The sequence below is a fragment of the Emydura macquarii genome, unplaced genomic scaffold (assembly GCF_026122565.2).
Source record: "Emydura macquarii macquarii isolate MOO-44397 ecotype Brisbane River unplaced genomic scaffold, CSIRO-AGI_Emac_v2 contig_2448, whole genome shotgun sequence".
Classification (NCBI taxonomy): domain Eukaryota; kingdom Metazoa; phylum Chordata; order Testudines; family Chelidae; genus Emydura; species Emydura macquarii.
Window position 1 is genome coordinate 575,319 of NW_027132585.1, and position 10,032 is coordinate 585,350.

General features: G+C 41.4%; 1 long non-coding RNA gene across 2 annotated transcripts; it reads left to right on the forward strand.

Annotated features, from left to right (window-relative positions):
- Positions 1-458: 458 nt before the first annotated feature.
- LOC137162650 (uncharacterized) lies at positions 459-6,804 on the forward strand. 2 transcript variants are annotated; one of them, XR_010922448.1, is made up of 3 exons: positions 459-1,194; positions 1,447-1,658; positions 6,305-6,804. It is a non-coding gene; the product is annotated as an uncharacterized lncRNA (long non-coding RNA). The 2 variants fall into 2 exon arrangements; XR_010922447.1 differs by having other exon boundaries at positions 1,519-1,658.
- Positions 6,805-10,032: the final 3,228 nt, after the last annotated feature.

Consider the following 10,032-nt stretch of genomic DNA (forward strand, 5'->3'; position numbering starts at 1 on the left):
AATCCCAAGGGTAATGGGGAGGAGGGCATAGCAGGGACAGAGAGATTTCCCATAATGTGAAAGGCATCTACCTGCACCTTGAGAGAATCACAAGATATTTGCAATCACTCCATAGTAGTCAGCTTATTACTATTTGTCTTATGGTAGTGCAATGGCCATCATCTTAGTTACTACACCAGGGATTGAACTGGGGACTTCCAGAGCTAAAACCATACAGCGTCCTGAGCGGAAGAGCCAGAATTTCAAGCCTGGCTCTTTAGTTGAAGCTGAAAGCTGTAAGGTTCCCATCCTCAGGCTTGGGGCCCCAGTCTCACTACTCCATGATAGCACAGTCCTTCTTCCACAGAGTTTAAAATCTAATATAAAACAAGATGTGTACAACAAACAAGAAGGAGAATGGGGAAGGGAGGACAAGAATAACAGTGCTAAGGATAAGTGGTCACATAGACTAACAATGTACATATCCTGATGTTTCTAACACATTGTTTCATATTTATAAATCAATAACTATGGGTATGTTTTGCTGCAGGGTTAACACAGGTGATTGACACCCAGGTTAGCCAAGCCCAGGTTTGTGAGTAGCCACACTTCATACTCCTACACTGGGTCCTGTGTGCTTACTGGTGCTGCATTCACATGTGTGTCACAAGAACTTATTTGGGCAGATCCCTTGATTATTTGCAGTTCAGCAAGCTGAGCTTCTGATTCTTTCACAGTGAATTGTGGGAGAACCTGTCTGTCCTCCTGGGCACAAGAGGGAAATTGTGGGACGATGCCAGTGAACTACCCGTTCTTGGGTGGGTTAGCCTGTGTCCTCAATGCAAAGTTGGGCAGGTTGCCAGCCAGAGTGAAAGCAAGACCCAAGCTTTAATCAACAGCCACTGATGAGCGAGCTACTCCAGGTTCAAAATGCCTAAAAGGGAGACACCGCTTTAAGAGATCTAGAGAGAAGTGGAGAGGAAGGAGTTGTCTGGGTCATTGTTGCTAGGCATATGCACAATTAACACTCCATGCCCAGAAGTTTTTGGAATTGGGTGTGATATGCTCAGTAAGCTCTTTGTAGCTGGACTAATAGACTCCACTGAGAGCAGCTGCTTTGGAAAAGGACTTATGACCTGTGTGGGTTGGAGAAGTTCAGTCACAGGAGCAGAAAGTTGGCAGAATTTGTCCTAATTCTGAAGCATATTGCAGCAGGTTAGTGATGTTGTTAACCATCCAACAGGGAAGCCCTGGTAGTGTTAGTTACTGAAGGAGGAAATGGGGAGGGAAAACTAATTTATTTCATTTTAATTGTGTATTTGAATGTTCTTTGATTGAAGCCAAATTATTTTAATCAAATTGTCTTAACCAGTATGGTTCATTAACTCTTTTCTTAGTTAAATGTGATGATAGGGAAAGAGTCAGTTATATTTTGCTATTCTCATTTTTGTATTTTTCTTGTAACAGGATTATTATTTTTTATACTTAATATTGGTAGATTAATTAACTGACTGTCTAGCTAATTAAGTGATTCCACAGTCCAGCAGAGGAAAAGAAATAATCTTCATGGGTTCCAAATGGAGACTTCTGCAAGCAAGATGAGGGAAGATATTATTGCAGTGGTTTTGACTCAGCAGACTGCATAGAGTTGATGACCAAAGACTCTAATTTTGATTCAGGTGAACTCAACCTAAGCTTTTGGAGCTCTGATTTACTTCTCATTGTATCACTTGTGGGGACTAACTTATTTAGCTTTATTTGTTTCTTTGGTGTGTATTTATGTACGACAATGAAGAGGTATGTAGATTATGAAGTAGTTTTGTTATTTAGTAGAAATTAAGGTATTATACTTATTCTTACCTTTATAAATTTGGTATTTAAAAATTAAGTTAATTCATTTTGGTTTTGGGGGACTTTGTTGTGGGGAGATTAACACTGTGTTATCCTTGCTGAAAATCCTCAGAGACTGAATTCTGGGTCTCTGTGTGCTCTTTGATAGATGTATTGAAGCACTAGGAGCGGGAACATGAACTTAACTCTAGTCCACCCAAAGGTTACAAACACACCACTAAACTTGGGTGTGTGGGCTATGTGTGTGGACAGGAGGAGGGTTAAGCAACACCAGAGTAAGAGCCCAGGCTTTGGGCACCTTTGGGCTGGCAGCCACAAGCACCGTGATTCAAGCATCTAGGGCCACATACTACAATTAGATCTAAGCAGGTGGCCCTCCTGTGACTGCACCAGTCCAGTTGCAGAATCTGACCCTGAATGAATTGAATGTCTCAGCTTTTGACTTCTTTTTTTCCTTTCTGAAGTAAATTTCTAGCCCCCTTTCCCTTAACAATATACCCTTGAAGAGTTAAGGTAGAAAAAATGAACGTGTACTCCACTTTCTGCAGTCAGAGAGTGAGGAACACTTTCGCACCAAGTTTGCGAGGTGTTTTGCACAGGTGAACCCCTGCAGTCACATGGACACCACCCTGCATACCTACCCTGCATGTATGTTTAAATGACTGTGTTAAATTCGGATGGAGTATATCCTCCTCACAAATAATCTCTCTACCTCTCATTAGAATCCTTAGACCAGCGCAGTGCATGATGGACAGAAATCATTTATACTTTGGCTGGGGAGGGATTGTTCTGCAGGCCTATCCAAAATGCTAAGGCTGGGTCTGACATCAAGAATCAGTGAAAGAAATAAGTACTAAAACAAAACCAAAAAAAGATTTCTAGCCTGTAGGCTGGTGGCACAGTCCAGCTGGGGTGTCACGACCCTTCCTTGGGACCAGGATCCAAGGCAGGCCACAGCGCCTTGGTTTAGGGGAATAATCAGTGCCGATTACAAGTCAGCCCCGGCCCCTGGTGTGGTGGGCTTCCCTCAGTCTGTAGCTCTCTGGCCCTCACACAGGGCAGTGCTGATAAGGAATCTATAGCCCCTGGCCTTCCAACAGGCGGGGCTGTTAAGCAGTCTGGTGTCCCCGGCCCTCAGGCGGGGCAGGGCAGGCAAAGCAACAGATACTGCTGTGCCCTTCTGGAGGCCCCTGTTTAGCAGGGCTGGCTGTCAGCTGGCTGGATATTATGGGAAACAACTGTTGAGCAAGTGCAATATCTAATAGTATCCTTCCAACTGGCCGCTTGCCAAGGACAGCCTTTTAGTGCACTTTTCAAAGCACTTTTAAAAGTTTATTAAGGCTGCAGGCAGCAACCATGGCAACTGGTAGGAGTAATGCTGAAGTGCATTCTAAAAAAAGGGTGTCTTGTGAAGGGTGCTGGTCAGACTGACACACAATGAGAGGTGGGAGAACAGAGAAAGAATCACATGCATGGTGAGTGACAAGAAAGGAGCAACACACAGGGACTGGGGAAAAGAAAACAGAAATGTACACAATCTGCTGCAAAGGATGTGGGAGAAGACAGAAATGGTGGGGAAACATACACACAAGGCTGAGAAAGGAGAGATGATTGGGGAAGAGAGCTACTGAAGGGGAGAGAGGAGGAGAAAGATTGAGGCTTTGTAACATAGAAACCATGTTAATAGACATGTTTTAAACAAGTAGACAGAAGAAGACCACCATGGGGAAGCAGAAAAATGAGAGCGAGAGAGAGAGAGAGAGAGAGAGGTAAGTAAGAGATGGACAAAGTGAAAGAAAGAGAGGGAAAATACAACTATGGCAGAGAATAAAATACATGAATAGAGAACTAGAAGGAAAGAAAGAGTAAGAACATGCACTTTGAAAGTACATTATAATTTTCATGTATTTTACTATAATTTTCTTAGAGGGAGAAAGGAAAGGAGAAACTGGAAGGCAGAAAAGGGGGTAGAAGAATTTTCTGGATTTCCAGGGTGGCTTAAGGAGAATTCTTCCCCACCTCCATTAAAAACTGGTCTCCTGAAAGTCTTATACTATACGTAGTCAGTCATACCATTTTTTTTCATACAGACCGGACAGAGAGAGAATGGGAGGATGAATGAGTTAGTTAGGGCTGGATCTCTGAGGTCTGGATCTTATTCTTTATGAAAATAATCATTTTAAAAACCTTCTGCAACCTTTTGGGGTATCCTCTTTGCTCTCTGCCTTTTAAAATGAATCTAGAATTCAGCTTCCCACTGACATAGTGCTCTACACACAAACACTTATGCCGGCAAAACTTATGTTGCTCAGGGGTGTGTTTTTCACACCCCCAAGTGACAAAAGGTTTGCCAGCATCAATGCTGGTGTAGACAAGACCGAGCTAACCCCTGGCCTAGACAGCACTAAGTCAGTGGAAGAATTCTTCTGTTGACTAAGCTACTGCCTCTAGGGGAGGTGAATTAACTAAATCAATGAGAGAACCCGTCATTTAGTTGTAGTGAGTACATACACTGAATCACTATAGCTTTGCGGCTGTAGTGTTTTCAGTGTAGACATAACCTGAGAATTAGTCCCAAACAGTTTTATACTGCAACACCAAAAGCTTTAGATCCATTTAAAAAGTCAATTTTTGCTGTACAAGAACCAGGTGTATTTTTTTTTTTTTTTTTTTTTTTTTTTTTTTTTTTAGTACTCTGGGGCTTAAGAATTGACCCATAGCACTCAGGAAATAAATGGCTACCCTGTGATTGCTAGCTAGGAATTGAAGAGTGATGCTTTCAAGAAGAAGCTATAATTTCTGAGTTACCTTCTTCCTCCAAATAATTAAATAAAAGAAAAACAAAGTAAGGTTAGATAACTTGGAAGTTGTGACACAAACTGACAAAAGCCTTAAAAGTGAAAATCCATTCTTAACACTCACACTGCTGGAAAGGCAAAAAAGATGAATCAATGTCAGTGATCATCTTCGATTTCTTGCCTTTGGTAAATCTGTGTCACAAGAAATTGACAGAAGCCAGAAAACAAATTCGTATGTGGAAGGTAATATATGTACTTTTTTAAAACCTGAGGCAGAGTTCCAATCTGTTGGACAAAATAACATATACAAACATACACACATCTCTATCTTTTTGCTTTATATATATGGTTTGTACATTTTCTAGCAGAATTAAATGTTCTTTTTTGGTATTCTATTATGAGGTGGGAGTTGTTTCCATTCACCAGTGGTGCTTGCAATGGTAAATAAGCTCAGATTTAAAACAGACCTACTAAAAACAAGCATAAAATGGCTAAAACTATAGTAGATTAGTGGTAGCATTTTCAGTGGTTGAGTCTGCAAAATAGTTCCATGCTCATAATGGTCTCAAACATTCACTTTGGGGGCTGAAATTTTTCCATACTCATTTTTGCTGAAGATTTTTAAAAAAAAATGTTTTTCTTAAGTTCCTTAAGCTGCTCTTCAGTTGGAGTTGGTGCAGGAGGAAATACTTATTTTGTTTTTTTAAAAAATCCAACCAACCAAATCTATGGTAAAATCTTGGCCTTTTAAAATCAAGGGCAACTTTGTCATTGAATTCCCTGGGGCGAAAATATCACTTTGTTTTTAGACAGGGATACTACAAAAATGGCTGGAGTGGCATATCTGTCAGTATTGCTGCCATCTGGCCCTTCCTCATTTTAAACACAAATGAGGATGGTCTGCTATAGTTAACAATCAGTAACAAGTAAATAACATAGGAGCACTGGCTTCTAGCACTTCCCTCAGGGTATGTCTACACTAGCGACTGCAAGCGTGTCCATGTGCATTCTTCTGCCATAAGGACTCTATAGTCCATCCAAGGCCTAAACCCCAGAAGGATGTCTCTAAAGGCAAGTCAAGGGTGAGTAAGCTAGCACACCTGAGGGGTGCTGATAAATACACACCTTAGGTTATGGCATGACATAACCTAGTTTGCAGTTTAGACGGGGATAAGGGACAGGCACCAGAACTCCACTCTTCATTCCCACAATGAACTGAACTCTTATTCTTGATTCTTACCTGATCTATAAGCATTCCTTTACCCTTGTTTTCATCAGTAGTAGCAAGCTGCGCTGATCACACCAGAACAGCTGTCTGCTGTATTCTTGACATATCAATACAGGTGAACATGGATCCTGCTCTGAAAACAGCTGCCTGGCCCACCAGTCACACCGGGACCCTGATCACGTGCTCCACAACTTCATCCAGAGTAGCAGGAACTTTCATCTGTAGCAGGAAATTTGCTGGATGCTGGAGCAGGCAGGCATTGAGCAGACTTCGATCCAGTACCATGAACACACAAAGCACTTGACACTCCAGTACAGGAGGGCAAAATACTCCAACAGTCATTCTGGGAGAACTTGTTGTAAATGCCCCTTCTATGAGGAGCTTGACCAGTTGCTGTCAAGGGCTCCCAGTATCGTGCCTTAACCCTACCAACTTTGTTTTCCAACAGGATGCTGAAGAGAGCCAGGGCAAGGAGGCAAAAGGGATGGTAGAGGATACCCAGAGGATGAGGAGTATGTGATTCTGCACTTCTGTCTGAGGAACCAGTTGAGGAAATTCCTCCAACAAACACAAGGAGGACCCCAAGCTGCAGCAGAAACCAAGATCAGAGGCTGCTAAGTTACAGTGGACACCCCTCCAATGTCTTCTCTTGCTTTGGTACTAAATTCCTGATTTTAAGATCCAGGACATTTGAAGTACTGTGCACTGACTTATCCTCCCTGGATAACATGCCATGCATTGCTATGTCTCTAGGAGTTTGAACTGCAGTCAAACTGAAGTCAGCTGAAGTCGTGACATTTTATGCACCAGCCCTGACTTGGCTTCACCCTGAAATGGTTCTCAAGCAAGACACTGTTATAAATCAACTACTTGATTTCTGAAGAACCATTGTTGTGCATTTGGCTAAAGCTATATCTTAAAAACAAATTATTAAACAATCAAAAATCATTGTGCCCCAGTGTCAGTGCATTTCTCGGCCTGCAGTCAAGCAGCGATGGTCTAAGTCCCACAAGAAGTTGGGGATGGGAGGGGGAAGGTTAGAAAAGTCCCTGTTAGGTTGAGACATTTGTAGAAAACTTATAGTTAGTTGTCTAATCTTAATAACAACTGTCTGTGGTCCTTTAGAGGATTACAGTTTCAGTGCTTCTCCCTCCCCCTCCCCCCCCCCCGACCTTCCTGTCCCCTTACAAAGAAGAGACACACAGAATGGGGGTGGAGGTTGCAGATGGAGGGGAGTGAGTAAGTCTGGAATGGGGAAGAGAACAGAGCAGAGTTGTAGACCATGTTGGTTGTGTGAGGAAAAGTTAATCACAGCAGTCCTTCCTCCAGTGCAAGATTACAAAATTGTTACTGTCCATGTCCCTTGCATCTGGCCTCTCCTCTGCACATGGAGGGGAGGAATGGGCACGGGAGAAGATCCAGTGTGGTGGCTGAATGAACATGATGTCTCTTTTCAGTGGACAGATGAAGGGCGTGTGGTGCTGATCTGAAAATTCAGAGAGCAAAATAAAGTTGCACCATATCTTTCTTTCCCTATTTCACTGGTATTAAGCAGGCACAGAGGCAGCATTTTGTGATGATACCAGGGGTCGGGTTCATGATTCACATTGCACATATCCCTTTGTACAGAGACTCTGTATGCTAGCTGACAAAGTAGTCATTTTCCAGTCAAATTGCCTCCCAGTCCTATAAGCATATTTCAGCAAATTTCTGCTGTATCAGCTGGAACTTGCGGTTCACCAGCAGTGCAAAGCTACTTTGTCCACATTAAGAACATAAGAACAGCCATACTGGTCAGACCAATGATCCACCTAGCCCAATATCCTGTCTTCTGACAGTGGCCAATGCCAGGTGCCTCAAAGGGAATTAATAGAAAAGGGACTCATCAAGTGATCCATCCTGTCAGCCATTCCCAGCCTCTGGCAAACAGCAATCCTTGCTATCCTGGCTAATAGCCATTGATGGACCTATCCTTCATGAACTTACATAGTTCTTTCTTGAACCCCGTTATAGTCTTGGCATTCACAACATACTCTGGCAAGGAGTTCCACAAGTTGACTGTGCATTGTGTGAAGAAATACTTCCTTTTGTTCGTTTTAAACCTGCTGCCTATTCATTTCATTTGGTGACACCTAGTTTTTGTGTTATGAGAAGAAATAAATAGTACTTCCTTTTTTTACTTTCTCTACACTATTATGATTTTTTTAGACCTCTATCATGTCCCCCCTTCATCATTTCTTTTCCAAGCTGAAAAGTCCCAATCTTATTAATCTCTCCTTATATGGAAGCTTTTCCATACCCATAATCATTTTAGTTGCCCTTTTCTGTACCTTTTCAAACTCCAATATATCTTTTTTTGAGATTGGGGCAACCAGATCTTTATGCAGTATTCAAGATGTGGCTGTACCATGGATTTATAAAGAGGCAGTATGATATTTTCTGTCTTATTTTATATCTCATTCCTAATGATTCCCAACATCCTGTTAGCTTTTTTTGACTGCCGCTGCATATTGAATGGATGTTTTCAGAGAACTGTCCACAATGACTCTAAGATTTCTTTCCTGAGTGGTAACAGCTAATTTAGACCCATCGTTTTATATGTATAGTTGGGATTATGTTTCCAATACACATTACTTTGAATGCTACTACCATTACTATCACCATTGAATTTCATCTGCCGTTTTGTTGCCCAGTCTCCCAGTTTTGTGAGCTCTCTTTGTAACTCTTCACAGTCTGCTTTGGACTTAACTATCTAGAGTAGTTTTGTATCATCTGCAAATTTTGCTACCTCACTGTTTACCTCTTTTTCCTGATCATTTATGAATATGTTGAACAGTACTGGTCCCAGAACAGACCCCTGGGCACACCACTATTTACCGCTCTCCATTCTGAAAACTGACCTTTTATTCCTATCCTTTGTTTCCTACCTTTTAATCAATTAGTGATCCAGGAGAGGACCCCTTTCCTCTTATCCCATGACCTCTTACTTTGCTTAAGAGCTTTTGGTGAGGGATCTTGTCAAAGGCTTTCTGAAAATCTAAGTACACTATATCCACTGGATCACCTTGTCCACATGCTTGTTGACCCCCTCAAAGAATTCTAGTAGATTAATGAGGCATGATTTCCATCTACAAAAACCACGTTGACTCTTCCCCAACAAATCGTATCCATATATGTGTCTAATAATTCTCTTCTTTAATATAGTTTCAACCAATGTACCTGATACTGAAGTTAGGCTTACTGGCCTGTAATTGCCAGGACTGAATCTGGAACCTTTTTTAAAAATTGGCTTCACATTAGTTATCCGCCAGTCATCTGGTACAGAAGTTGATTTAAATGATATGTTACATACCACAGCTAGTAGTTCTGCAATTTCACATTTGAGTTCCTTCAGAATTCTTGGGCGGATACCATCTGGTCCTGGGGAATTATTACTGTTTAATTAATTGATTTGTTCCAAAACCTCCTCCAATAACACCTCAGTCTGGGACAGTTCCTCAATTTTGTCACCTAAAAAGAATGGCTCAGGTTTGGGAATCTCCCTCACATCTTCAGCTGTGAAGACCGATGCAAATAATTCATTTAGTTTCTCTGCAATAACCTTATCTTCCTTGAGTGCTCCTTTAGCATCTCAATTATCCAGTGGCCCCACTGGTTGTTTAATAGGCTTCCTGATAAATTTACTGTTACTTTTTGTGTAGCTAGCTATTCTTCAAATTCTTTTTTGGCCTTCCTAATTATATTTTTACACTTCATTTGCCAGAGTTTATGCTCTTTTTTATTTTCCTTAATTAGATTTAACTTCCACTTTTTAAAGGATGCCTTTTTGCCTCTAACTGCTTCTTTTCTTTTGCTGTTTAGCCATGGTGGCACCTTCATAACTGACCAAACTCCTCCATTCAGCAAGATGAGGAGGGATGACCATCAACAATCTATGCCAGAGATGTTTCTTCTACATTTCCTCCACTGGACTGGAAAGCCACTTTTCTTTTCCATTCTGGTACCTTGAAAAATGCATTTTGAATTTTAAAAATAGCAATACATGTATATTACTATGAGTAGCTTCAGCTCCTTCTTCATGGGTTGCAAAAGTTGTCTGAGAACCAAGGAAAAACAGTCATGTACCTGGAATGCTGACAGGTATCAAAATTGTGGCCTTCATCAGCAAAGTTATGT